Source organism: Carcharhinus amblyrhynchos, chromosome 20 (genome assembly GCF_965287045.1).
Source record: "Carcharhinus amblyrhynchos chromosome 20, sCarAmb.v2.hapA, whole genome shotgun sequence".
In the NCBI taxonomy this organism is placed as follows: domain Eukaryota; kingdom Metazoa; phylum Chordata; class Chondrichthyes; order Carcharhiniformes; family Carcharhinidae; genus Carcharhinus; species Carcharhinus amblyrhynchos.
In genome coordinates this window covers 6,809,847-6,832,061 of record NC_137343.1, presented here as the reverse complement: position 1 = coordinate 6,832,061, position 22,215 = coordinate 6,809,847, and the positions used below count along the sequence as shown (strand labels likewise).

The 22,215-nt window shown below is 42.6% G+C and overlaps 1 protein-coding gene across 6 annotated transcripts in view; it reads right to left on the bottom strand.

Annotated features, from left to right (window-relative positions):
- golga3 (golgin A3) overlaps window positions 1–15,362 on the bottom strand; it is a 68,029-nt gene extending 52,667 nt beyond the window's left edge. The window contains exon 1 of one of the 6 annotated variants that reach the window (XM_080208019.1): window positions 15,301–15,362. The gene's annotated coding sequence lies outside the window, so the exon portion shown is untranslated. Of the gene's footprint in view, window positions 1–13,422; window positions 13,511–15,032; window positions 15,272–15,300 lie in introns of those variants that run through there. The other 5 variants (XM_080208018.1, XM_080208022.1, XM_080208023.1 and 2 more) reach the window with 5 other exon arrangements.
- Window positions 15,363–22,215: the final 6,853 nt, after the last annotated feature.

Below are 22,215 nucleotides of genomic sequence, written 5' to 3'. Positions count from 1 at the left end.
AGATTTCTCAAGAGTGTTAAACAAAATTTGAACGGAGACACATACAGAAATAATCAGACAAAGCATGAACAGACAGGATTTAAGGAGTCTTTCAAAAGGACAGAAAAATGGAGAGGTTTAGTCAGGGTATTCCACAGTTCGGGGTCCAAACATCTGAAGACAAAGCTATTAATGGTGGACTGATGAAAACTGGGGGTACACAGAAGGCCAGTATTCATTCATGGAATACAGGCATCACTGGTTGGGCCACCATTTGCTGCCCATCCCAAATTGCCCTTCAATTTTCATAATCAAGCATATTGCTGTGGGTTTGGAGTCACACGCGGGCCAGACCAGGTAAGGATAGCAGATTTCCTTCCCAAAAAGACATTAGTGAACATTACAACAATTGACATTGGCCATCATTAGACTTTTAATTCCAGATTTTTATTGAATTCAAATTTCACCATCTGTCATGGTGCGATTCAAATCAGAGTCCCCAGAGAACTACGCTGGGTTTCTGGATGCTACTGCCTACCCTAAATTGGAAAAGCACGGAGGTTTGTAGAGTTAGAGAAAATTACAGAGAGAGAAGGGTGAATCCATGGAGGGATTTGATATTAAGAATGGAGTTATTGCTGGGCAGGAACCAATGTAGGTCAGTGAGCACAGGAGTGAAGATTAATGGAACTTGGAGCAGATTGGGATATGGGCAACAGGACCTTGGATGAGTTAAAGCTGGCCAGCAAAGCTTTGGAATAGTCAAGCTTAAAGGTAATTAAGATACTTAATAACACAGCAGACAAGCTCAGGTATACAGGTTGTCATTGGCGAACAAAAGGTTGAGAGGAGACTCGGTAGAATTAGTCAAGATCCTGAGGGGTATGGACAGTAAATAGTGCAAAACTGTTCCCACTCAAGGGAGAATCAAGAACTAGAGGGTACAGATTCAAAATAATTGGCAAAAGGAGTAAAAGTGATGAGAGTCAGTTAGTTGAACTTCCTGAGTGGGTGTCAGAGACAAGTTTGATCAAGATATTCTAATGGTAATTGGATTGCTACCTGAAAAGCAAGAATGTGCAAGGTTACAGAGGTAAGATAGAGGAGTGAGACTAGACAGAATGCTCTTTCAGAGAGCCAGTGCAGATTCCTGTACTGCAAAGATTCTGTGTTTCCTCCCCTTTTAAAAATGGAATGACTCAATAGTTTGAATCAAGCAATGGAAAAGATGCAGTAAAGTAGGAACTTACTACTGGAACAAATGAATCACATAATTTAAAGTCATTAAAACTAAGGATTAGACTGTAATCCACCAAACAAGTGGAATCTTGCAGCATCAGAGCAAGCTCTGTCTATGCTGCTTCCCAATCAAAGTAGAAAGTTGTTGAAAAAACTGCCAAGTGTATAGAAAAAAGTCTTAATTTATAGCCATGAAAATAAAAAGAAACCCAATTATTTGGTTAATGATGTTACGCTGGGACAGTAAAGTTCTTGAATTGACAACTGAAAGTTTATGACTGACATCAGAAAATTCCCTATTAGTCTTCAGTGGGCTGGACACAGATCTTGCTCCCGAGTTGCTGAAAGTTAGCTATCCAGAGACATGTACAGCAGCCCAATAAAAAACCCTCCACAAATTAATTTCTCATTTCCCCTTTCTTCTTTATGGTTAGCCATGTGACTTGTGCTCAACACTGCCTGAGGCCAGAGAGGAAGAACAATCACTCCACTAAAATGCCCGAGAACTTTGAAAGTTGGAGGAGAAATCCTTATTTACAAACTCCATCAGCGAAAGCTTGCATCAACACATTATACTATTGATTTATAAAGAGATTTATAGAGAGATTTTTCCTTTACAGCCAGACATCTCAAAGCACTTATAGCCACTGAGGTACATTTTGAAATGTTATCACTGCTGTAGTGTCAGAAACACTGCAGTCAATTTGTTCACAGCAGGCTCCCAGTATTGTGATGATAACCATATAATATTTTAGAACCATAGAACCCCTACTGTACAGGAGGAGACCACAGCACCCAGAGAAACCCACTGGACACAAGGAGAGCATGCAAACTCCAAACAGACAGTCATGCGAGAATAGAATCAAACTTGGGTCTTTAGCGCAATGAGGCAGCAGTACTAACCACTGTGCCATACATTTTCTGTGATATCAATTGAGGGATAAATAACAGTCAGGACATGAGGAGTAATGCAGCTGCTCTTCCTCCAGATTGTATTATGGGATATTTTATATCTACCTGAAAAAAAAGGAGATGGAGCCTTGGTTTAACATCTCATCTAAACATGGTGCCTTCAACATTGCAATGTTGAAGTATTAACTTTGATTTTTGTGCTCAGTCGTAGAGTGGGCTGATTTTCCAGTTCACTGGTAGGAACACTAATGATGACCTTTGCACTTACTGTACAGCTCTGCTGAACAACTGTGCGCAATGTAGCTTGGACTGTTCTGTCATTATAAAAACTATTATATAACAGAAGTTGTATTGGAAACTTACCTTGTTACACTTCAAAAAAAACTTTTAAATTTGCTACATCCCAAATTTAACCTTTATAAAGCACAGGTGTTTCCAGTAAGAACTTTGTAATTGTGATACAATCCCACTGACATTTTATGCTCAAATCAGGATGGTTGAACTAAAACAAAATAAACGAAGTCTGATCCACATCAACGATAGTTAACACTGTCTTGTCTTGTCACATCACAAAATAAGAATGTCAAAAAGTTGGAGCAGCAGACAACCATATGGCCCATCACGTCTGCTCCAACATTCAATATCATCACAGATCACAGGGTTTAACACCACTTTCCTACTCCCCATAGCACCAATTCCCAAAAGACCAAAAATCTGTCTATCCTTAAATATATTCATACCCCTCAAGAGCAGACAATTCCAAAGATTCACAACCCTTTGAATGAATTAATTTCTCTTCATCACAGACCTAAATGGTCAGCCCCTTACGCTGAAACTATTCCCCTCATATTCTAGACTCACTGGTCAAGGGAAACACTCTCAGTATCTATCCTGTCAAGCCCCTTCATAATCTTCAATGCTTCAATGAGGTCACCTTGCATTCTTCCAAACTCCAGAAATTAGACCCAATTTTCTCATTGGTCACAGGTTCACCCTCACACCCCAGGGACTAAGCTAGTAAACCTTCATTCTACTGCCTCCAACACATGTATATTCTTTCTTTCTCAAAATTGCACACACTCTGCCAGGTGTGATCACACCAATGCCCCATTCAACTGAAGCAAGATTTCTTAATTCTTACACTAAACGTCAATATATAATTTGCCATCCTAACTGCTTGTTGTATCTGCTGTTGCATCAGAGCAGGAGTGGGCCATTCAGCCCCTTGAAACCATTATTCAATTTAATCACAGCTAAGAACATAAGAACATAAGAAATAGGAGCAGGAGTAGGCCATCTAGCCCTTCGAGCCTGCCCCGCCATTCAATAAGATCATGGCTGATCTGTTGTGGCTCAGTTCCACTTTCCCGCCCTCTCCCCATAACCCTTAATCCCCTCTCTTATCAAAAACCCATCAACCCGCTTCTTAAAAATATTTAGCGAGGCAGCCTCCACCACTTCAACGGGCAGAGAATTCCAGAGATTCACCACCCTTTGAGTGAAGAAGTTCCTCCTCAACTCCGTTCTAAACCGCCTCCCCTTTATCTTGAGGCTGTGCCCCCTAGTCCTACTGTCTTTTTTGAGCGGGAAGAGTCTCTCCACCTCTATCCTATCCATCCCATTCATCATCTTATACGTCTCAATGAGATCTCCCCTCATTCTTCTAAACTCTAACGAGTACAAGCCTAGTTTATTCAGCCTCTCCTCATAGCTCAATCCCCTCAACTCCGGCATCAGCCTAGTAAACCTCCTCTGCACTCCCTCCAGGGCCAAAATATCCTTGCGCAGATGCGGCGCCCAAAACTGCACACAGTACTCCAGCTGCGGCCTCACCAATGCCCTATACAGCTGCAGCAAGACCTCCCTACTTTTATATTCAATCCCCCTCGCTATGAAGGCCAGCATCCCATTCGCCTTCCTGACCACCTGCTGCACCTGCAAGCTGGGTTTTTGCGACTCATGCACAAGGACCCCGAGGTCCCTCTGCACCGTCGCCTGCTGCAGTTTTTCGCCATGTAAGTAATAGTCCTTCCTACCATTCTTCCTACCAAAGTGGACCACCTCACACTTGCCAACATTAAATTCCATTTGCCATTTCCTGGCCCATTCGCCCAGCCTATCTAGATCCTTCTGCAGACTCTCCACACCCTCCGCACAATTTGCCGTTCCCCCAATCTTGGTGTCATCAGCAAATTTCGACACCCTGCACTCGGTTCCCTCCTCCAGATCATCTATATAAATGGTAAATAGCTGAGGCCCCAGCACCGACCCCTGGGGCACCCCACTAGTCACCATCCGCCAATCCGAATAGCACCCATTGACCCCCACTCTCTGCCTCCTATTTGACAACCAATCCTCTATCCACGCTAACACCCTACCCCCAACTCCATGTCCCCTGACCTTCTGCAATAACCTCTTGTGAGGTACCTTGTCAAACGCCTTCTGAAAATCCAGAAAGACCACATCCACCGGCTCTCCTCTATCCACTGCCCTAGACACATCCTCATAGAACTCCAGTAAATTTGTCAGACACGACTTCCCTTTAATGAAACCGTGTTGCGTCCGCCCTATCAAGCAATTCCCTTCAAGATGCCTCGCAATTTCCTGCTTAATGATGGATTCTAACATTTTACCTACCACAGACGTTAAACTAACCGGCCTATAATTCCCCGCCTTTTGCCTGGCACCCTTCTTAAACAACGGCGTAACATTAGCCGTTTTCCAATCTTCCGGCACTTCCCCGGAATCCAGCGACGTCTGGAAAATAACCACCAAGGCATCCACTATCACCTCCGCCATTTCTTTCAGAACCCTCGGATGCATTCCATCCGGTCCTGGGGACTTGTCCACAATCAGCCCCTCCAGTCTGTCGAGCACCACCTCTCTAGTAACAGTAATGTCATTAAGACCCTCCATTCCTACCACCTTTCCATCGCTAACACCCGGCAAATTATTCACGTCCTCCTCCGTGAAGACAGAAACAAAAAAGTTATTCAAGACCTTAGCCATATCCCCATCCCCTATCACTAGCTCCCCTTTCTCATCCTCTAAAGGACCAACGTTCACCCTAGCCAGCCTCTTCCTTTTTATATATTTATAAAAACTCTTGCTATCCTTTTTTATATTAAGTGCTAGCCCAGCCTCATAGCTTCTCCTACCCTCCTTTATCAACTTCTTTGTCAATCTTTGTTGACATTTAAACCTTTCCCAATCCTCTTCTCGCCCACTGCTCTTAGCTACTCTAAATTCCTCCGCTTTTAATTTAACACTTTCCTTCACCTCCTTCGTTATCCACGGCTTATTACCTCTCTTCCTACTGTCCTTTTTAACCATCGGAATAAATTTCTGCTGAGCACCAAGAAAGATCTCCTTAAAGATCCTCCACTGCTCCTCAGCAGACCTACCTTCCAACACATTCCCCCAGTCCACATTCGCCAATTCTTCTCTCATCCTACCATACTCCCCTCTATTCAAACAAAGGACGCGTGTCCGGGAACCCACTTTCTCCTCCTCCATCTGCACCAGAAACTCCACCATACAATGATCACTCTCTCCAAGAGGATCCTTCACCGCAAGGTCCCTAATTCTACCCGCCTCATTACATAGCACCAGATCCAAGATAGCTCGCTCCCTCGTCGGCTCCAACACACACTGTTCAAGGAAATTATCCCGGCAGCATTCCAAGAACTCCTCCTCGAGCCCACCTCGTCCAACATGGGTCGACCAATCAATATGCAGATTGAAATCTCCCATAACTACTGCCGTCCCATTCCTGCACGCCGCACTTATTTGCGTGTTAACAGCCCGCCCCACCTCCAGATCATTATTCGGGGGCCTATAGACGACACCCACCAGCGTCTTCCTCCCTTTGCTGTTCCTAATCTCCACCCACAACGATTCCACGTTCTGCTCTTTGGCTCCGATATCATCCCTTGCTACCACCTTGATACTATCCTTAATCAGCAGAGCTACGCCACCCCCTCTTTCCTCCTGCCTATCCTTCCTAAACACTTGATAGCCCTGTACATTCATCTCCCAGTCCCTGTCACCTTGCAGCCACGTCTCTGTAATGGCCACCAGATCGTATCCATTTGTGTCGATCACCATCACAACTCCATTTACCCAATTTAATTCCATTCCCTTCAATACCTTTTCCCAATGTAAGTTCCATTGTCTCAGCATCTGCCACCTATTAGAGAACAGAATTCCAGATTTCTACAACCCTCTTTAGAGCAGTGCTTTCCAATTTACTCTGAATGGTTTAGCTCTAATTTTAAGATTGTGTTCCCTGATTCTCGGTTTCCCAACTAGAGGAACTAGTTTCCTTGTATCTACCAGGGTGGCACGGTGACACAGTGGTTAGCACTGCTACCTCACAGGACAAGGGATCCAGGTTCAATTCCAACTTCAAGTCACACTCTGTGTGGAGTTTGTACGTTCCCCTTGTGCCTGCATGGGAATCCTCCAGGTGCTCTGGTTTCCTCCCAGACTCCAAAAACGTGCAGATCAGTGGATTGGCCATGCTAAATTGCCCTTTAGTGTCAGGGGGATTAACAGGGTAAATACATGGGGTTAAGGGATAGGGTCTGATGGGATTGTTGTCGATGAGCCACATGGTCTTCTTCTGCACTGTAGGGATTTTTTTTTTTAAACATTTTAAACACTGCAATTAGCTCACCCCACAATCTTTTCATGAAGTTGTATTGCACAGTTTTAGCTCCATCAATCATGCATCGCAAATCCTGTAAATAGCAGGACACAAGCATTTCCTTTACCACATTCGCACATTAAAATCTGCAATAATATCAGAAGGGTTTGATTCCCTCTTTGGCAAAATTCATTGAATCACAGAATCCCTACAGTGCAGGAGACCACCATTCAGCCCATCTGCATCGATTACAATCCCACCCAGGCCCCTATTCCCATAACCACACGCTTTTACACTGCTAATCCCCTAACACTACAGTCAATTTAGCATGGACAATCAACTTAACCCACACATCTTTGGACTGTGGGAGGGAATCAGAACACCTGGAGGAAACCCACGCAGAGACAAGGAAAAAGTGCAAACTCCATACAGTGACCCAAGGCCGGAATTGAACTTGGGACCCTGGCACTGAGGTAACAGTGCTAACCACTGTGCCACCGTGATGCCCTTCTTCAGCAAGCAACTTGTTTTATAAAATGCAAAACAAAACCTGAAAAAGCCGTTCAATACTTAACACAAAATATCCGTCAGATGAAAATAATGGACAAGATAACTAAGACATTTCAAAAATGTCCCACCCAAATCTCCAACTGCATGAGACAGACCTTAGATATACAGCTTTCTGCAAATGCTTAGCCACTGTACCATTATAATCTACTCATGAGCTTGATCAATACAAACTGTTGTAGAGTTACATGGACAGTTCCTGTAGGGAGAGATTCAACAGTAAACCGAGAGTCCTGGTGGGACACAATTTCTCAAACATTGGCAAGATTAAAAAAAAGTTCGATGGGGTCTAACATACCTCCCAGTTTATTTCAAAGTAGGGGGTAGCTGACATTATCCTCTTTAGAAGAGAAAAGCATTGTTTTACATTAAAATCTGAATTTGGTACTGCTTATCCTCTTGGCTTTGATAGATCATTATGCCTCCCATCAGGCAGCAAAAGGAAGGAGTGTAGGTTTCAATCAAACTACTTACACCACTTTGAATTATGCTGCATTGCAGAATAGATTTAAATTAATAATGAGGTCGGGGAACTTAAATCCGTAACTGATAACTAACCCAAGTGAATTCATACTGCTTATAGCCTGCACTACATTTCCAAAAAGCAATGCCTACCAGCACAAATTCCACAGTTTTAATGGTTTTAAAATCCTGTCCTTTAGGTCATAGAATATTGATTTTTAAGTGGAGTCTGGTTCAATGCTAATGGACTATATTGCATTTACCTCCTGACATAGAAAGTGCCTCGAACTCCAAACAGCTATTACCTTGTTAAAATTGCTCTTATCGACTTTTAAACAGCAAATCCAAATACAAAGAAAAAAATCACTTTGTTGCAACAAATATAAAAGACATCCAATTGTGTAATGCAACTTAGCTTCACGAAAGTGCTTACCATTATAATGAATGGCTTCTGAAATATAACATAATTTTACAAATGAACTCAATTTCTTAACTGAGGTGACTTTTAACACAAAAAATGAATCAGCAAAAAGAAAAAATAGTTGTAAATGCAAATTCTTTTAGTTGAGATGCATAAACCATGATCCACAGCCAGACACATTATTAAACAAATAAGATAAAGTTGCCATGGTCCCAGAAGACCAAAGGCTGCGCTCCCCTTTGAGGGGGAGAGCTGACTGGTGGTGATTTAGCCTAATGATCACCACACCTCAGATGAAGGGCAAGATTCAGTAAGCGGACATTCATGAATCAACTAGCTAAATAAATTAATAAGGTTTCTAAATCATGTAGCACTTAACTGCTAACTTGTTCTATTAGGGATACTCATGTATCAAGGTTTGCAGAACATATTAACCCACTTATTGGAAAATGTGAATTCCTCTCTAGATTGTGCTTCTGGAAACAATGATCATGGAGAAAGAACAATCTACATAAAATGCGAGACATTTAACCACAGTGCATTAAACTGTATCCAGGTTTTATACACATTTATGCAGAACTGGTACAAAGCAGTTCATCTTGTATGAACACCACAGTGACAGTGCACAAGTAGCCTGAGCCTAGAATCAAAACTGGACTATAGATAACTGCGCTGGAGAACAGTGTCAATCTGCATCTAGAGTCAGTTCTACTTCAACATCAAATTTATGCTTGCAATTTTGGTACTGGCACGAAGTCAAAACTACTTCAGTGATGCAAAACTTATGCAAATACAAGCAAAAGAACTGAAAAACAACTCCCCTGAAAGCTCAGAAATAAGTCATACATGTGAATTACACTGTAAATGGCAGAACCCTTAGGAACATTAACATCGAGGGATCTGGGTGTGCAGGTCCACAGTTCCCCAGAAGTGCCAACACAGGTGGCCAAGTTGATTAAGAAGACATATGACATGCTTGCCTTCATCAACCGGAGCATTGAGCACAAGGGTTTGGAAATCATGTTGCAGCTATGCAAAACCTTGGTTAGGCCACATTTGTCGTATTGTGTGCAGTTCTAGTCACCATACCACCAAAAGGGCGTGGAAGCTTTGGAGAAAGTGCAAAGGAGGTTCACCAGGATGTTGTGGTGCTTGGAACACGCTGCCAGAGGGGGTGGTGGAAGCAGGGACATTAGCAATATTTAAGAGGCATCTGGATGGGTACTTTAGATGGGGAATAGAGGGATACGGACCAAGTTAAGGGCAGAAGGTTTTTTTTGGTTTAGCTAGGGCATCATGATCAGCAGAGACTTGGAAGGCTGAACGGCCTGTTCCTCTGCAGTACTTTTCTTTGTATTCCTTCACTGTCAGCAGGTTAAAATCCTTAAACATCCTCCCCTGGGGGAGCACTTTCCTCAGAGACTGCAGCAGTTCCAGAAAGCTGCTCACTTCTCATTTCAAGGACAATAAATGCTGGCCTTGCCAGCAACACCCAAATCCCAAGAATGAATTTAAAAAATACAGACCACAATGATTGCAGCTTACTATTTCAGATTTGGCAACATAACAGCATGGGGTTGGATTAAGAACATGATTTCTTAAAAACTCTTTCATGGAATGTATGTTTCACTGGCAAGGCCAGCATTTGTTTTCTGGCTCTGACTGTCCTTGAACTGAGTAGCTTGCTAGACCATTTCAGGGGGTACTTAAGAATCAGCCACATTGTTAGTTATCTACAGTCACATTTAGGCCAGACCAGGTAAGGACTTCCCTATTAGTGAACGAGATGGATTTAAACAACAAACAACAATAGTTCTGTTGTCATTGTTACTGAGAGTAGCTTGCAATTCCAGGTTTTTTTAGGAATTGATTTTTAAATGTCACACTGGCGGCATTAGTCTGGCCCTCTGGATTACTGCTCCAGTGACATTACCACAGTGCTACCTTTCCCATTTCACCATTCAAATGTATCTGTCTTGATGACTACAGAGTGGCAAATACATGGACTTCCAGTGATTCATTGTGGCTTGGCTGGGAGGTGCTTCGTAGCTTCCAGTCAAAGTTTGCAGGTTAATAATTACCATTGAATGAGATAGCCGAGGACAAGGACTGCCTAGGGAACAATAGAGGATGATAGGTAAATAGATGGGTTTTTGATAAGAGAGGGGATTAAGGGTTATGGGGAGAGGGCGGGAAAGTGGAACTGAGCCACAACAGATCAGCCATGATCTTATTGAATGGCGGGGCAGGCTCGAAGGGCTAGATGGCCTACTCCTGCTCCTATTTCTTATGTTCTTATGTTCTAATGCTACAATACTAAGTTTCCAAAGCATGAGACCAACAATGGTGGACAACTCAGTCACCCATCTGCATTCATTCTACAATTGAAATTCAGAGAATTTTGGAACTCAGAAAAATTCAGGTCACCGCAGGTCATTAAAAAAATGGAACATTTCTGAAATATTTGAACTAAGTGTCTCTGCTTTAAAGGTCTATGCATTTCATAATTATCTAATTTTACTTAAATTAATACAGATATATTCCAGATTTCTTAAAAAAAGGAAACTAAAGTGAAGGATCAGAGCCCATTGCATAGGCATTGAGTGATTTGGTGACATCAAGTTTGGGAGTTTAAAAAACTTAGATAGCAGAAGGAAGAATTGTTCAGGATCTTTGCAAGGAATACGTTATAGGAGGAACTGTTGTTTCTTTTTGAGTGTGAGCATAGGAAGAGGGGAACATGTGGACAAGATATGTGAAGCCTGGAGGAACTGTGAAAAATACACAGCATTAATCTGAATCGGCTGAGAAATATTTCTTTACATCTCAATTCAAGCTTTCAGCCTTATCCCATCTCAAATGTAATTATCTGCGACACAAACCCACATTATCTTAGCTTTTCACCATCTTAAAAATAACCTTGCCCTTTTTTCAGTAAAAAAAACTGATGATGTCACTGGGAGTTTACTAAAATAACAGTATGAAAATCTGGCACTTCTTACTCTGCCTACTCCAAGTAAAACAACCCGTGGAACATTTTGACTTTCAAATACTACTTTATATCCAGAAAATTATTTTGAACTATCACAAAATCTAAATATCAGGTATTAATGTTGCAGCGTTATTAGTTGGGGGGGGGGGGGGGGGGGGGGGGGGAGAGAGAAATAATTTGAGATGAAAAGTATTCTAGTTTAAGTAATTGCTTTAGCCAACAAGAGCTTGCATTTATTTAGAACCTCTATCTTAATAAAATGTTCCAAGATGCTACGAACAGGTGCTGGAATGCGATGACTAGGTCACATTAGTAACTTCATTGCAGTGTTAATATAAGTCTGCTTGTGACTAATGAATAAATAAAACAGAGGGACGTTACAAGAACAAAATTTAACATATAGAATCACGTGTAGAAATATTCAGAGAGATGATAAAAACCTTTTTATAAAAGGTAGATTGCAAGGATAACCATTAAAGGAGGAAAGCAAGATTTAAGGAAGAAATTCCAGAACTTGGTAACTGAGCAGCTGAAAGTTCAGCCTCCAGTGGTGAAGGAGTTAAAGTCCAGGATGCTCAACAAGCCAAAATCGGAGCAGAGCAAGAGCGCATGGAGGGCTGAGGAGGTTATAGAGATAGAGAGGCAAGGACATGGAGGGATGAGAATTTTAGCATTTTGCAAAGTGTTCATTTTAAGTCAATATTGACTTTATCTGCCTACCTGCACATAACTTATTTTGTTGAAGTCCTCACATATGCTTTTCAATCTGGAGGATAAACCAACAAACAGACCACACATCCACAAATACTCTTCAACTGGATTCTTATGAAAGCAAAATTCTCCAACTTCTCTTTCATCATTAACAGCAACTCTTTCACATTTAAATAATTCAGTGCCACAATATACTGACAAAGCTACCTGGAAATATCAAGGACAATCAATAACAAAATGGTGCAAAATTACCAGCAAACAAGATGCTTAAAATAATCAAGATAATGACAAAAATCTAAAAACCACCTCACTCTTCATTGAGCATAAAATAATGAGCAGCTAAATGCACAAATCCAACATTATTTTCACGTCTGTAAAAATAGTTCTAACCAAACTATGTAACAAAAAGACTACAACACTTTTTAATCCCTATCTAGCATCACTTAGAGACTAGATTAAGATTAAAAAAAAGCAAATACTTAACTGTTGATTACAAAAACATGCCATTTAAAATTTTAGAATGCTAAATCCAAAGGTTTAAACATGACACTATACCAAATCTATTGATATTCCAAAAATATTAGGATTATGAAGAGTGGAGCCATAGAATCACTCCACTGCAGAATGCAGCCATTCAGCCCATCAAGCCTGCACTGACTCTCCAAAACAGCATCATATCCAAGCCCAAATGGACAACCTTTACATTTATATGAAGATAACCAACATGGTACATCACACATTACTTCAGAAAGTGCCCAAATACTAACTACAGCCCAATCAGTACCACCATAAATAACCAGCATATTATTTTGTCAGCTCTTTGACTTATTCTTAATTAATTCTTAGTAAAATTTGTGATCACTTTATTGATGAAATAGTGTAACCTAAATGTAAGATGTTGCATTGAGATTATATAGTCAAAGCAGCACCAAATTAGTTGGCCTCAATTAGCATGGCTATAGGAATGTTGTAATTCAATTCAGTGGCCCTTGATTTTGGAATGTGAGAAGAAGAAGAAATCATGCAGACAATCTCAATCCCCACACTTTCCAGCAGACCTGCTGAAAGTGCTCGTGTGTTGATGGGATCAGATTTGGCAGTGCAGCAATGTTCTCCCGATCAAACAGCCTGACACACACCATCAACATCACGCAAGTAATGGCCACTCAGCAATGAAGATTAGGAACTTTCAAACCGAGGAGAGTCAGTGAAAGATGAGACACTTGCCAGACCAGAGTACCAATAAAGTGCAACAAGGTCCCAGATATAGAACCAGTGTTTCTGGCGAGAATAGGCTTGGTATTAAAGTGTTAAGAATTATTGGGAAAAAAAAACTTCCTCGATGCAGTTTCAATAATAGAGATGTTTATATTTCACAGTACTGAAGGAAGAATGGCTAAGAGTTCGAGAACTAAAGGTGGGACCAAGGGCAATTCGCCAGATACATTTGAAGAAATGACGAAGAACAAAACTAAACAAGATTTTTATTACCCTAGTGAAGAGGTTGACAAGGTCCAGAAGTGTGGGTATGGCGAATTCAAAAGGGAGACTTCAGGTTGTAAATGCTGAGGGAGCATGACTGTAGCACATAATCATCAACAAAACAATAGCTAGGGTCAGAGTATGAATTAAACAGTTTGTTGATATGAAGAATAAAAATGACAAAGAATTAATGATAAATTAACCCATCACTAACAGCACAGAAAAAGCAACGGTTTTTTTTTACAGGATGTGGGCATTGCTGCTGGGTGAGCATTTATTACCCATCCCTAACTGCCCTCAATTTCAAAGGCCACTTGAGAGTCAACCACGTTGCTGTGGATCTGTAGTTACACATTTATGACAATTGACAATGGTCTTATTGAATTCAAATTTCCGCATTTGCCATGATGATGGGATTTGAACCCAGATTGTCAGATCTGCATCTCTGGATTACTAGTCAATGACAATGTCACTGCATCACTGTCTCCCCTTAATTACATACAGTAGTCATGAATATAATTGGAGGATGATTATATAAGCTGCTTAAAAGCACATTGCAGCTGCGTGAGCTTCTATGTTTCAGAGCAAAGTTCAAGAAGTGCAGAGCGTTAGTAACTTGATTAGTACTATGCTAAAAGCTACACTGGTTTCACAGGTTACACCTTGACTTCAAAACTGAGAAATAATTTGGAAATTAAAAGCAGCTCCCATAACTAAAAGCCAGAGATAGTGAAGAAAGAGAAAACAGGTTCACAGCAGCCTTCCAAACAGGGAAGCCCAGTACAGATACAGTACTAGAATTAAAATTTTCCTTCATCTCCAGGTCTAAGTTATCTTAATTTAGAGTAAAATAAAACTTCAAGTTGTTCATCATTTAGGTTGGCTAGATTTTCAGAGGCAACACCGAAATCAGCAAGAGAAGTTAAGCATTGATGGCAATTGACTCTAAGCTCATTTGAAATTAAGACTGAAGGGGACAAGTATAGAAGGTGGCACTAATGAGGAGAGCAGTGGAAGGATAAAATCGGCAGCACATATCAAAGTCAGATGACTCAAAGCAACACACTAACTATATCAGAACACACACAAGCACATAGACATTGAAAAGTGCCCAACAGAAACTGCGAGAAGGAAGTGACTATTGGCCACACACTTGATCCAAAAATCAACGTTTAAAAACATATTAATTCTTAATTTCAGCAAAATCTATATATATGTATGGAGACAGATTTAACAAACAGCGGTGGATTGTGGTGAGGTAATTAGGATATTAATGGAAATAATTAAAGCCAATCTGACCATAGCCCTCACATTATCATTGTAACCTTGCCCATTATCTCCTCCTGTCACTCTGCTCTTTCTGTAGGTATTTAAATCCCGAGATGGGCCAGTAAACACAGCGCCTTTCGGGGGGGATTTTAACCTCGGGGAGTTATGGACAGACAGCGGGACGGCCCTTTAACCCACCCCCACCCCCACCCCCACCCCATCGCCTCTCCCTCCCGGCCAGCTCAGCACGGCAGCCCGAGGCTCAGCTCCCGGCACTAGGCCGAGACATCGCCATGGCGGGGGGGGGGAACAAAAATCCACATCGATGGGAAAGGCGGCGGTGCCCTCACCCCCGCCTCCTAGCCGCTTACAAAGCCCTTTCCCTCCGCCCGGCCGCCATTTACCGATCGCGAAGCCAGCAGCAGCCCGGCTCCATACGTGGCTCTTCCAGTCCGTCACCCAATTCCTTCCCCCAGCAACACCATTTATAACTTCAGCCTCCAAGACAACGTGACAGCACTTTAATCACAGTGAGAATCGCTGGAACCATTCGAAATAGATGTTACTGTGAAAGTATAATTTGTAACGGCTGTTCTTTCCATAAGATTTTGCGCTCACCTGTGGGGAAAACCCGATTAACCCGGCTCAGTAACTGGGACGGCCCTTCCGGCTGGGGAGGGGCCAGGCTTGATGGGCGGGGTTGGGTGGGCGGAGTCTTGGTGGGTGGGGTCTGAACGGGTGGGTGGGTTAGGAGGGCGGGGCCTGGTTTGGTGGGCGGGGCCGGGGTGTCGTCAGACTTGGTGCAGCTTTGACAGCGTTGAGTTTTATTTATCAGTGTTCTCAAGTAGGTTTACATTAACACTGCAATGAAGTTACTGTGAAAATCCCCCAGTCACCATGTTCTGAAGAACTAATGAAAACGTAAGAAATACGTGCAGGAATAGGCCATGTGGCCCATCGAGCCTGCTCCACCATTCAATATGATCATGGCTGATCAAGCACTTTCAGTATAAGAGCAAATTACTGTAGATGCTGGAATCTGAAACCAAAAGAGAAAATGCTGGAAAATCTCAGCAGGTCTGGCAGCATCTGTAAGGAGAGAAAAGAGCTGATTTTCCAGCATTTTCTCTTTTGGTTTCATGCACTTTCAGTATCCCACTCACATGAACTCTGTTTATTTCTCCATCATTGCTGCCAAACCAGCTGCATTTTTACCAACAGTCCATTTATTTGGATTGGTGAAATGCTAGGAACACTACAAATTACAGAGGAGCAGACGAACCTTTGGGGTGCAAGTTCATAGATCCCTGAAGGCAGCAGGACAGATAGATAATGTGGTTAAGAAGACATTTGAGATACTTGTCTTTATTAACTGAGGCAAAGAATATAAGAGCAGGGAGGTCATGCTGGAACTATATAAATCCTGGTTAGGCCAGGAATATTGCATGCCGTTTTGGTCATTACATTATAGGAGGGATCTGATTGCAGTAGAAACATTGGATGTTTGATGTTGCCTGGGCTGGAGTGTTTCACTATGAAGATAGATTGGTTAGGCTGGGGTTGTTTTCCTTAGAGCAAAGAAGGCTGAAGAGGGGAGGGGGTGTTCAAAGTTATGAGGAACATAGTAAAGGGGTCAATAACAAGGGGGCATAGATTTCAAATAAGTATCAGGAGATTCAGAGGGGATTTGAGGAGGGTGGGAATCTGGAACTCATTGCCTGCATGCACAGCTGCTCCTGACATCTTTCTGGTCAGCAGCAGATGTTTAGATCAAAAGCTTGTCATCTCACACTGCATTGGATCTCACAATGTAAGCATCTCCCACTTACATGTGTGCATGTTTCCAGTAATATCACCAAGTAACATTAATGGGAATTCCACTGGAGCATTTCAATGAGGCACTGTAGCACATAAGAAAACACTCTTAGCTGGCAACAATTCATCCCAGATTCCAATATGTGATGGAATCACTATCTCAGTGAGGTTCTATGTGAGTTCTGTCTCCTTAGGCTAAATCCAGTCTGTTTGTACAAGGAGCTCCCACATAGCCTGATAGATCAATCGATGACACTTTAATGATCCAGATGTGGATCCAGATGTGAATGTTGGGTGTACGATCAGTAAGTTCACAGACGACATGAAAATTGGTGGGATGTGGTAAATAGCGAGGAGGAAAACCTCAGATTACAGGACGATATAGATGGACAGGTCAGATGGGCAGACCAAATGGAATTTAATTCTGAAAAGTGTAAGGTGTTGCATTTTGGGCAGACTAACAAGGCAAGGAGATACTCAATGAAGGGTAGGACGCTAGGAAGTACAGAGAACCAGAGGGATCTTGGGTGCATGTATATAGATCCCTGAGACAGCAGGACAGATAGATAAAGTGGTTAATCATAGAATCCTACAGTGCAGAAGGAAGCCATTTGGCCCATTGAGTCTACATCGACCACAAACCCTATCCCCATAACCCCACACATTTACCTCAGCTAGTCCCCTGACAATAAGGAGCAATTTAGCGTGACCAATCCATTTAACCCGTACGTCTTTGGACAATGGGAGGAAACCGACGCATCTGGAGGGAATCCGCACAGGCACGGGGAGAATGTGCAAACTCCACACAGTGACCCAAGCTAGGAATCAAATCTGGGTCCCTGTCGCTGAGGCAACAGCGCTAGCCACTGTGCCACCCAAGAAGGCATATGGGGTACTTGTCTTTATTAGCTGAGGCATAAAATATAAGGGCAAGGAGATTATGATGGAGCTGTGTAAGACACTTGTTAGGCCATCGCTAGAATATTGTGTGCAGTTCTGGTTGCCACATGATAGGAAGAATGTAGATGCACTCAAAAGGGTGCAAAGAAGATTCACCAGGATGTTGCCTGGGCTAGAGTGTTTCAGCTATGAAGAGAGGCTAGATGGCTGAGACAAAAGCAGAAAATGTTGGAAAATCTCAGCAGGTCTGACAGCACCTGTGGAGAGAGAATAAAGCTGACGTTTCAAGTCTGGATGACACTTCAACAGAGCTGAAAAGCAAGAAGATTACACAAGATTTATACTATGAAGGTGGGGTTGGGGAGTGGTGACGGGGAGGGTGGGTGACTGTAATTGATGGGACTGGCATTGACAATAGACAAACGGAGTGTAAATAGGGATGATAATGGCTGAGAATGGAGCTAAGAGCATCCATTAAGAGATCAGAATGTGTGAATAGCAGAACAAAGGTGCAATATTTCAAATAACAAACTGAAGAATGTGACAGTCAATCCTAGTGGGGTGGGGTGGGGGAATGAGGTGGGGAAGTGGGAGGGGGGTGGAAAACGAGATGGGAAGTGAGACTTTGGAAAAATAAGAGTATAAAGTGATAAAAATGGATGGATAAGGTGAAAAGAAGAAATAAAATAAATGGAAATGGGAAGGTGGAGGGGAGAGTTCATGCTCTGAAGTTGTTGAACTCAATGTTCAGTCTGGAAGGCTGTAAAGTGTCCAATCAGAGGATGAGGTGCTGTTCCCCCCAGTTTGTGTTGGGCTTCGCTGGAAAATTGCAAAAGGCCAAGGACGGGCATGAGGACAGGAGAGTGGGGTGGTTTGTTGCAGTGGCAAACGACAGAAAGGTCTGGGTCCTGCTTGCTGAAGGACTGAAGGAGTTCTGCAAAGTGGTCACCTAGTCTGCATTAGGTCTTTCCAATGTGGAGACCGCATAGGGAGCAGCGAATGCATTGGACCAAATTAAAGGATGTGTACGTGAAGCGCTGCTTCACCTGAAAAGTTTTTGTGCTCTGGGATGGGGAACAGGAAGGGTGTGAAAGGGCAGGTGTTGCACCTTCTGTGTTTGCATGGGAAGGTGCTGTTGGCGGTGGGTGAGATGTTGGATGTGATGGAGGAGTAGACCAGGGTGTTCCAGAGAGAACAGTCCCTGTGCAATACAGGGGAAGTGAGGGAAAGACATGTTGAGTGTGGTATCATGCTGGAGTTCAGATATTAGGCTGGGGTTGTTTGCCTTAGAGCAGAGAAGGCAGAGGGAGACCTGATTGAGGTGTACAAAATGATGAGGGACATAGACATCATCAATAGGATGAAACGTTTCCTCTTTGTAGAAGGGTCAATGACTGGGGGGTGGGGGGGGGTGGTGTGGGCACAGATTGAAGGTAAGGGACATGAGATTTAGAGGGTATTTGAGGAAAGGTTTTTTCACTCAGAGGATGGCGCGAATCTGTAAGTCACTGTCTGAAAGGGTGGGAGAGGTGGGAACGCTCACAACATTTAAAAAACATTTAGATGAGTACTTGAAATGCCATAGCACACAAGGCTACAGAAAAAGTGCTGGAAAATGGGATTAGAATAGGTAGGTGTTTGATGGCTGACAATGGGCTGAAGGGCCTCTTTCTGTGCTGTAAAACTCTGTGACTGTTAACCTCAGGGTCATCATTTCAGGTCCCAAATTGGGTAATAAAGATTTTCTTAAATAATCAAAATACATTTCCATTGATTTTTACCAAAAACCAATCTTAAACAAAATATTACAATCAATTCTCCACTTTGGAAGTTGAGAGCAACATTTACTGAAATTTCCTGATTGTACGCCTTCATCACATATTGAAACATCTGAAGAAAGTCTTTCAGGAGGGACAGTTGCTAAATGATAGATTGACTCAATGTAAGAACCCGAAATTGGTTAAGGACTGCACCGGGCTTGTCTCCCATGTAGCCAGCAGGCCATTACCTGTCTCGCCAGGCCTCTGTATCTGGTCCACAGGGCCAGTGTTCAAAATGTTGCTGAGTGAATCTGAAGATGCTGCAAAAAACTGCTCCTCCAACCACATGCCATTCCTCTCCCGCATTTGATTTGATTTGATTTGATTTATTATTGTCACATGAATTGGTATGCAGCAAAAAGTATTGTTTCTTGCACACTATACAAACAATGCATACCTAGGAAAGGGGTGGGTGCAGAATGTAGTGTACAGTCATAGCTAGGGTGTAGAGAAAGGTCAACCTTATGCAAGGTGGGTCCATTCAAAAGTTTGATGACAATACGGAAGAAGCTTCAGTTGGCACATGACCTGACTTTTGTATCTTTTTCCCAACAGAAGAAGATGGAAGAAAGTATGTCTGGGATATGTGCGGTCCTTGATTATGCTGGCTGCATTTTTGAGGTAGCGGGAAGCGCAGACAATCAATGGGTGGGAGGCGGGTTCACGTGGTGGACTGGGCTTCGTTCACAACCCTTTGTAGTTTTTTGCGGTCTTGGTCAGAACAGGAGCCATACCAAGCTGTGATACAACCAGAAAGAATGCTTTCTATAGTGCATCTGTAAAAGTTAGTGAAAGTCGTAGTGGACTTGCCAAATTTCCTTAGTCTTCTGAGAAAATAGAGGCATTGGTGGGCTTTCTTAACTGTCGTGTTGGCATGGGGAGACCAGGGCAGGTTGCTGGTGATCTGGACACCTAAAAACTTGAAACTCTCAACTATTTCCACTTCATCCCCATTGTTGCAGACACAGGCTTATTCTCCACTACTCTTCCTGAACACGATGACTTTCTCCTTCATTTTACTGACATTCAGGGAGAGATTATTGTTGCTGCACCAGATCACCAGATTCTCTATCTCTTTCCTGTACTCCGTCTCATCATTGTTTGAGATCTGACCCACTACGGTGGTGTCATCAGCAAACCCAATTTGACCCTCTCAAACTCTACTGATCATCTTTATTAATTACTCAATATTTTAAAATGATCAATTTATTGCTTTGACATTACTTTATGTTTGCTTAAGTTGTTTCTCTTCATACCTTAGCATTTTATTAAAAATCATGTTTAATGTTGCACCAAATCTTTTCGAAACTCGCTCATCAGTCTCGAGTGAGAAAAAATGAAAATGTGGCCCCTTGCACGGAAAGGTTGTATAAGCCCGACTGCACAAAACTAAAATTGGGTAACTTGAACTTTATTATTAGTCTGTGGCAAGCCAAATAGTTTGTTTTAAATTGCCAGCTGACACTGTGACACACACTGAGGCTCAAACACTGAAACTGCCACTCAGCATGTACAAGAAGAGTGGCTCCTTGTGTTGCAACACAATTAAACACAACCTAGAATTAATTCGGGGAAAAATACACATACCCAAACTCTCACACACTCATACACACACACACCCGACCAATATACGTGTACACATAAACACACACATGCTCCCATCCACAACAACTCCACCACATACATACAGATACATCTCACTCTCACATACTCCTGCACACACTCTCACTCACACCCAGAAAGCTCTTATCCACACCAACCCACACACACACACCACCAAATACATACACATCTCACTTCATACCACCAAGAACACACAACCTCATATACTCATCATCCACACAAACCAATATGCACAGACACGCAAATAAAGAAAGATATCTGAGTTTGTGAGCAGTGCTAATGCAGATTTCATTATTTTGGATAAAACAATAGATGGAGTGTTTGACTCATTAATTCATCCCACTTAATACATTTCCACAACATTTTCTCAATTATATTGTGCTTGACTCTGCCAAAGTAGATTTTCATTGGTGTGAAAGATCTCATTGACAGCGTGAGTAACATCAGGATATTTATTTGAATTTGCTATGTAAAAAAGCTGTGTCCTGAATTCTGCGGGATAGTTACTTCATAGGGAAGTATGTGCCAGACAAAATCCAACTTTATTGCTTCTCTGCCTTTCGTCCAGCAGAGGGCAATGATTCCTCCCTTAGAACCACCTGAGGATTCCCCAGTATAAACAGAGAAGGTACTGGGAAGGGAGTATGGACATCAGAAATAGGAGCAAGTGTAGTCATTCAGATCCCCGAGCTTGCTCCAGCATTCGATAAGCTGGCACGGTGGCACAATGGTTAGCATTGCTGCCTCACAGCTCCAGGAACCCGGGTTCAATTCCCAGCCTTGGGTCACTGCCTGTGTGGAGGTTGCACATTTTTCCATGTCTGCATGGGTTTCCTGGTGGTGCCCCGATTTCCTCCCACACTCCATGTGGGTTGATCATGGTTAGGTGGGTTGGCCATGCTAAATTGCCCTTTAGTGTCAGGGGATTAGTGAGAGTAAATGTATGGGGGTAGGGCCTGGTTGGGATTGTAGTCGGTGCAGACTCGATGGGCTGAATGGCCTCCTTCTGAACTGTAGGATTCTATGAAATCTATGAAAAATCATGGCTGACGTACCTGTATGAAAGACAGGTGGTCTTTAGGTGCATTGATCTGAACAGGCACCGGAGTGTGGTGACTAGGGGAATTTCACAGTAACTTCACTGCAGTGTTAATGTAAGCTTACTTGTGACACTAATAAATAAACTTTAAACTTTACATCAACTCCACTTTCCTGCCCGATTCCCCAAATCCTTGAATTCCCTCAGTGCTCAATGTCTGCCGAAACATTTGACTCGCACATAAAGGGGAGTTACTTGAACGAGATGTTGGTGAGCTGACTGAAGCCATAAAACATTCGCTCAGCACCAATCTGAACATGTGAGAGAGGAGGAGAG